This window comes from Monopterus albus, unplaced genomic scaffold (genome assembly GCF_001952655.1).
Source record: "Monopterus albus unplaced genomic scaffold, M_albus_1.0 scaffold97.1, whole genome shotgun sequence".
Taxonomy (NCBI): Eukaryota; Metazoa; Chordata; class Actinopteri; order Synbranchiformes; family Synbranchidae; genus Monopterus; species Monopterus albus.
This window is the reverse complement of record NW_018127977.1, coordinates 574,564-582,156: the sequence shown is the minus strand read 5'-3', so window position 1 is coordinate 582,156 and position 7,593 is coordinate 574,564. Positions and strand designations below refer to the sequence as shown.

Below are 7,593 nucleotides of genomic sequence, written 5' to 3'. Positions count from 1 at the left end.
AACTCGTGGCCTCAATATCCTCTCCCGACGTAAATGCAATTCCCTGCGAATTAATACAGCGTCCTCATCTACAGGATCCTCTATGAATGGACACGCCATTTTGGTCTCTGCGTGACGGAAACGTGTGCAATCTATGAATGTACTGAAAGATTAAATGAGGTATTAAACACCTTTCACTTTAAAAAGGGGCGGAGACCGGAGGAAACTCTGAGTTTCCCGAACAAAACCTGCTCCCCAGCAGGTTAGGTTCACAGAGTAAGTTGCCATAGTAACTGACTCTGAGTTTAGATTACCTCTCTTTGTGAAACGGGTTTAACTTACCCCGCTTTCACGGGTTTAAGTTACCTCCGTTTCTGAAACCGAAAACTCCGAGGTTCCCTCATTTCGGGGTTAACAAACTCTGAGTTTCGACAAAACCGCCTTCTTGAAATAGGCCCCAGAATTGTAAAACCCTATTTAACACACCCATATTCAAATTGCACCTGGACTTTAAGCACAAGTTTAGCGCTGCACCCTTTTGTAGGAAAATAGTGCCCCTGGAGTGATTATTGTGAAAGCATTCTATTCCCGCCTCTAACAAAGAAACAAAATAACAAAGTGGACGTGATGTCAATAAAAAGGCAGTTCAAGTTTAAAAACAGAAAACATGGATCAGTTTTCTATTCCTGACAGTGAAAAGGTTGAAAATATATACCCATGTCCATATAAGAGACCAGAGCCTCATAGTTGTTAAAAAGACCAGACAAGTTTAGAAGAAATAATGGCAATCTGATAAAAATGTAATTCTTGAGCTATGCTGTTCTAAATACTTAATGCACATTCTCTGCTGACTTAAATCATTATGCTTATAAATTTGGTTGGCAAGCATGAAAAAACAGGTCTTACTGTGCATAGTCCAGTTTTGTCAAGCTGGATCTGTGACTCCAGATCAGATCTATGAGAAGCTGTTGCTGACAGTGGACATTGTGAAGCAGCTGTGTGTACTGAAGGAACCACACCAGCTGTCAGTCTCACATAGTCCTGAGTTCGACATCTCATTATGAACTCCATTATATGGTCAGGAACATGATCCTCCTGTCTAAAATGAGCTGTACACGACCATGTTTTTTGATACAATGAAGTCCTGTCTTTTCACCTGCACAAATGCACCCAGGTGTGAAAACTAGCTTCGTTCATTGTCCTGTTAGGGAAACCGGAATTCATGGCTGGAGTTTGTGCAACATGCATAAAACAATAATTCACCGCAAAGCAAAACTAGCCAAAAAACAACAAATTTACCTGCTCAGACAAATTACGACCTACAGTGCACTGACTCCCCTTTGTGACATAATATGGAACGCTGTCATAAAGAAGCATTTTTAAAAGCATTGTTCAAAATGACTTTGTCCTTTTCTGAAAGTGTAACTTTAATGGGGATCACTTCCATGTGACTAACTTGAATGATTTAAAAAACAAAGCTACTATTCACTATTTGAGCCAGACTCTTGACAGAAATGTTTTTTTCTGCTGGACTTTGAAGCGATCTTACCCACTCCAAGTCTGGCTTCTTGCGCTGCCTGAAGCCTACGCTCCTCTGTAGCTCTGTTTAGTTTGCCCAAGTTTTACAAGAGCCACAAGGTGCTATGTTCAGGCACTCCATGTTCCATTAGCAGCTTTTGGCAATCACAGCCTTTTGACCTCCATCCCTCCGGTACACAGGTAGACCTCTTTCTTGCTCCATCTTTTTTTCCTCCTCTCTGTCTCTCATTCTTCCCTCCATACTTCATGATTTCCACTTGGAGGCACTTTGGAAAAACTGTGGTGCACTTTGACTGCCCTCACTCTGTGGATAAGGAATACAGAGTTCACAAGTTCAACCTGGGTTAGACAGAGAGGGAGAAAGAGAGAGGGAGTGAGAGAGAGGACTGACAGTGTGACCTCAAACTGTGAATTATGAATAAGCACTATGCTCAGTAGATTTTTATCTTCACTCATATTTCTAATGTTATTTGACAAAAACAAATTCTACAAAAATGCAGTGTGTGGGTGTGTACTGGCATGAATTTACACTACCAATCCAATGTTGGGACACATTTTCACATTCAGTTAAATGATAAAGTGTATCCAGGCTTTTCACTGATGGTATGCATGTGCAATTTTCACTGTGCTCAGAAGTGTTGGTGTGTGATTGTGATTATATTAAACAGGCATGGTATCCATGGCAGGACACCACGGAGGAAGCCACTGCTTTCCAAAAACAACATTGCAGTATACCTGAAGTTTGCCAAAGACCACCTTAACACTCCACAACACTACAGGGCAAATGTCCTGTGGACAGATGAACTGAAGATATAATGTGTCCTGTGGACAGATGAAATGAAGATATAATGTTTTTTGGAAGAACCTGCAGCACTATGTATGGCATAAAAAGAAAGCTGCGTGCCAACATGAAAACATCCCAACAGTAAAGTACTTTAGAGGCAAGCATCATGATTTGGGGCTGATTTGCTACCTCTGAACCTGGACCACTTGCCATTGTGGAGGGGGAAATGAATTCCAGAGTCTATCAAGGTTTCCTACAGGATAATGTCAGGGTGGCTGTTGGCAATCTGAAGCTCAGAACAAGCTGGGTGATGCAGCAGAACAGTGACCCTAAATCTACTACAGAATGGCTTTGGAGACACAAAATCCACCTTTTGGAGTGGCCCAGTCAGAGCCCAAACCTCAGCCCAATAGAGGTGCTGTGGAAGGACCTCAGTGTCTGTGTGAGTTGCTTTTGAAGGCAACCTACATCATGAAAGATATTAAAATTTTCCAAAACAGTAAGCAGCATGAACACTTTAGAAAACATGAAAGTTTCTTATTAAGACATACAGTATGTTTTATAATTTCATAATACAGAGGAAATCAGCAATAAAATGTTTGTTTTGTAAGTCTGGTCCTGGTTTGCAGTTCAAGTAAATAAGGACTTGGGCCACTAATTTCTGGTACACAGTATCTTTTAAGATAATGAGTAATGAATGAAATAAAGCAATAAGCATTCTGACTCTGCACAGTCATACTAGTATCTGTTTAAACTTTTGTACTAACAAAACAAACAAACCTAACTGTCTGCTGCTAATAAATCAACATTTTTTACCTGATAAGGGAACATTTATACAAAGTGCATGTCCATAGGGTTCACTGCCGATGCATTTCACTTTGTTTTCCTATCTCAGACACAAGATGTCAAGTTAATGTGATGAATGTCACATGATCTCCAAACTGTATTTGGCAGAACAAATTAGTAACATATAAAGAAAATGAAGCCTATTTGTACTTCCAAGTTCGCCAAGCAAGCACAGGGTTCCCCTGTGGTCAGCTGTTTTTATTTTGATTTTATTCTCATACTCAGTCCTCATTGGTTGTTTTATATATGATTGATTGGTTAATATTTTGCATATGGCTGACTCATGAACAGAGATGTTAACCAACTCCAATAGAGCCTTCAAGTCCTTAGCTATTACTCTATGGTTCTTGTGTTTTGTCATCTTAGAAATATTGTGTTTGTTGGTATTTGTGACTTTGGTGAAGATCAGATCACATTCCATGAAAAAAATATGCAGAAAACCAGGAAATTGCAAACAGTGTCATTACTTTTTCTTGTGACTGTGTATTTTGATAATAATATGATTTATTTGTTTATGCCAGCTTTGATCTGAGAATTGACAGTACCTAACCATTTCTCACAGGACTACATCTCAGTAAGAAAAACAAAATCTGTTTAAACCAAATCTGAGATATTATCTCCACAATACCGTTTGTCCTAGATCACTAATGTTCATCCCTTTATCAGCTAGAGTTAATTGTTTACTTGTCTTTCAGCATACTTTTATTATTTATTGCTCCAGTTCTGAAATAAATAAGTGCTTGAATACAGTAAACCTACTTTCAAGCCAACCATGTTTAAGCAGGGGTTATGCAGTAGTTAAATTTAATAAGACACTAAAGACAATTGCTTACTAAATAATGATTAGAAGAACATACGGTAATAACTATTGTTTCAGTAGGTATACATGAAGATGCTTCTCTCTGATGTATTCTTAGTGGAGGTTTGTCCTTTTTTTGGAGAGCAGGTTCCATTTTTATGATCTGGTACTATAGTTACAAGTGTACTAAAAATTACTTAGAAGAGGACAAAGATTTCTCTTTTTCTTGCTTACAGGTTGCCTTCTGTATCACACTTGTACCTCCCCAGTCCTCTGTGAATGTGGTGTAATTTGTTTATTTTTTAGTTGAAAATTTTGGCTAAATTTCATCCTCATTTCTCTTTCAATTAATACTTTTTTCACCCTGTTAATAGACTTATTTCCTATTTCATTTTCAGAGCTTCAGCCAAATTCAAGACATCACTGAAGACGACTACTGTGGTAAGTGTTTCCTTCTTGAAAACTCTCACATCTTGAGATGTGAATTTAACAGCAAGTGTCCACTGTCAAAAGAACAAGTCATCCAAACGAAAGCACTAATAAAGGGTAGGCTTGCTGAATTTGTTGTTCTTCAGCTGCTTAGTTTGGGTTCCTGCACTGTCCCAATTTCACCTTTATATACTCTGTCTTTTTTGCTGCTGAGCAACTCAGATGTCTTGGGGTATCTTCAGGCCAAATCAGTTCAGTCTGCCTCACAGTGAAAAGAAAAATATTTAACATCCAGCCAACATCCTTTTTCATTTTAAAAATAAATGTTGAACAAATTACAAATTTTTGTTTTAGTGATATTAAATGAAAACCCAAATACCTTCCTCATCTACAAGAATAACATTTTACCCAGTTTTATTTTCACTTATGAGGAGCTGACTCACTTGAGTGAAGCACCTTTTCTCACACATCTGCAAATACCTTGCACTTTTTCTTGCACCTGGTTTTGAACAGTATGTAGTTCATTGTACATAATAAAAACACCACCAAAACATTTCTTTTCAGCTCCTCAGATGGTCATGCACAGAAACCTGTTTAATGTGGTCCAAATGTTGCCGTGCCAAGTGGGGGTGCATTGATGTTTGTTGTAGATAGATTAGAGGTTTGATACTGTAGTTTATTTTAAATTCTCAGTGCAAAAAAAAACAGATACACTTACACTTGAGACATAGACAACAATTTTGTCCTCTTCTGTTATTTTTACACTTGCGGAACAGTTACACTGTCGGGCTGTAGTGGGTAAGCTTTGATAAAAGTACAGAAGAATATTCTGGGCCCTTAATAATGTTTTCTATAATCCTTAGTCCCCAATAAAAGTCCCAACCCTTTCATTTGGACTCCCAGAGGTGAATAAAGTTAAAGAATCCCATGAAGTAAAGAAAAGTTTCAGTTTGAAAAGAAGAGACCAGTGTTTCCTCAGTTATGGTCTGCTGCCTGTGTGTATATATTGTGTGTTCTCAGTGCTTCTCGTGTGCACTGTGACTGAGAGTAGCTGGTCTTCAGGGGCAGCTCTGTACCCAAGGCTCATTTTAATATATGTAAAAGCTATGGCTCACTGGAGGGCCTGTACAATGGACTGATCGGCCTCAGGGATGTGTCAGAGAATTGTGTGTGAGTGTATGCTTGTGTGTGCATGTGTGTGTGTCTGACAGAGAGGCAATGGCTGAGATTTGGACATGCGTCAGTGGTCAGCCTGCACACTGAAATCTCAGCCCTGACATTTTTAACACACAAACCAGTAGGCCCCAAGGTTGGACACATTTGCATATGGCTGTCCACTGTGGCTAAGCCCTGCACTCCCACCCAATGCTAAAAAGTCCAGGCCAGTGTTGCATTCTGAGCTTCTTCAATCTGAATATACTCGTCGTTCTATTTTGGCCAATTATAAATGTGAGGTAGAGCAGTTTGTCCACTAACCAAAGGGTTTGTGGTTTGATCCCAGCTTCTCCAGTCCACTTGTCAAAGTATACTTGGGCAGGACACTGAACACCAAGAAGCTCCCAGTGGCTGTCGTCATCAGTGTGTGAATGTGGGGTGATATGTGGCTTCCTGCCATTGATGTGTGTGTGTGTGTGTGAATGGGTGAATGGCTAAATAGTGTAAAGTGCTTTGAGTGTGCAGAAAGGTGCCACATACATCCATTTGCCGTTCCCATGGCATAAAGTATGGAATGTTTTGTCAAGTACATTTGGCACAAGACAATGCCACCTTTGGCATCTGTGCGAGACACACAGGGTTTTCATCAGATTGAGCTTCAATCCACTTGTTACTTAATCTAACTAACCATAACCAAAAACCAAACCCGATACAGTAGTTTTGGGGCATAAACCAAGCCTTGTAGCTTTTGTGTGTAAAGCAAATACTGAGTAGTGGACATGGGTGATATGGGCTGGCCTTTTTGTGCATTTTTATGTTTAGTAATAACTGTGGAATTTAATATATATTCCTACTTGAATAAAGAAGGTTACAGTCATATTTACAAATGACACACATGCATCATCCAGTGTCATTCAGGTTGTTCCGTTTCAATTAGTTTTGCTGGTTTTTCCAGCTCTTTTCAGTTGTGATTACCATTATGCATTTACTGTATATGTTATGTACTGTAATGTCATCTACTGCAACGTGATCTAATATTATATATATTCTTATTAAAGGGTGCTCACAGAAAATGGCTGCCTCGCTTCAACACTCTCTAGTGGAAAGCCTCTGAACTATAATATTATCCTGTATATGTAAGTAGGTGGTCTGGATGGAACTTTTAAAAAATGTCCACCAGAACAGTCCTAAAATTTGACTTAAGTGTTAGATGATTAGTGTGAAACAGTACCTTAGCTTTTAGCAAAGTGTGATTAAGTGCACACCACTGGATCAGCCAGTAGTACGCCATGTCATGTTATCATTGCAGTTTCACCAAATTATGCAGTTTTTATGCACACTGTGCCACATTAGTCACCGTCTCCAGCATATGCTGTCATGCTTCCATAATTTGCCATGTCCAGGTTTACACAGGATATTTTCCATACACTTACTGTATATTGACAATATCATTATATGCAGAATTATTAATGCAAATCTCGCTGAGTTAAAGAAAAAGACAGTTGGAGGGGGGGGGGTAAAGCAATTAATATTTTAGGTTCAGTTTTGACTTTAAGTTCAGATGACTAGATGACTCCTTTGTAACCTTGGGCAAAAATGCCCCATTCCCCACTGGAACAGCTCTTTTATCCTATGTAGCCCCTCCCTGGGACGTAGCTGCTTTAAAGAAAGAAAGAAGGAACGAAATTTGACATTCTGACATATTTTTTTAAAGGACATTTCTGTTACTCTAACTTTAAAATGCAATATATAAATGAAAAGGAATGCTTTCCCCAAAACATACCAACCTGTCAATCATGTGACCCACAGATTGTGGGGATTATGACTATGTGCTATTTTAAAGAAGGATTACCTGGTGTTTGGTTTGGCTCTATGGACTATGGTGGGTAATGACTGGTGTTTGATATGTACTTGCGATTAGTGTGCACCCCTAGTGAACTACAAGGTTGCAAATGAATATTTAATGATATAAGTAGCCGGCCATGCCATCGCACTGTAGGGAATTAATGGCAGTTGTATGGCGTGGCCGGAGTGTGTGTGTGTGTGTGTGTGTGTGTGTGTG

General features: G+C 39.2%; 1 protein-coding gene across 1 annotated transcript in view; it reads left to right on the top strand.

Moving 5' to 3' along the window:
• The window catches only part of LOC109965182 (teneurin-3), a 620,836-nt gene that overhangs the window by 75,629 nt on the left and 537,614 nt on the right, over nucleotides 1-7,593 (top strand). The window contains exon 2 of the mRNA XM_020608995.1: nucleotides 4,346-4,388. The gene's annotated coding sequence lies outside the window, so the exon portion shown is untranslated. The remainder of the gene's footprint in view (nucleotides 1-4,345; nucleotides 4,389-7,593) is intronic.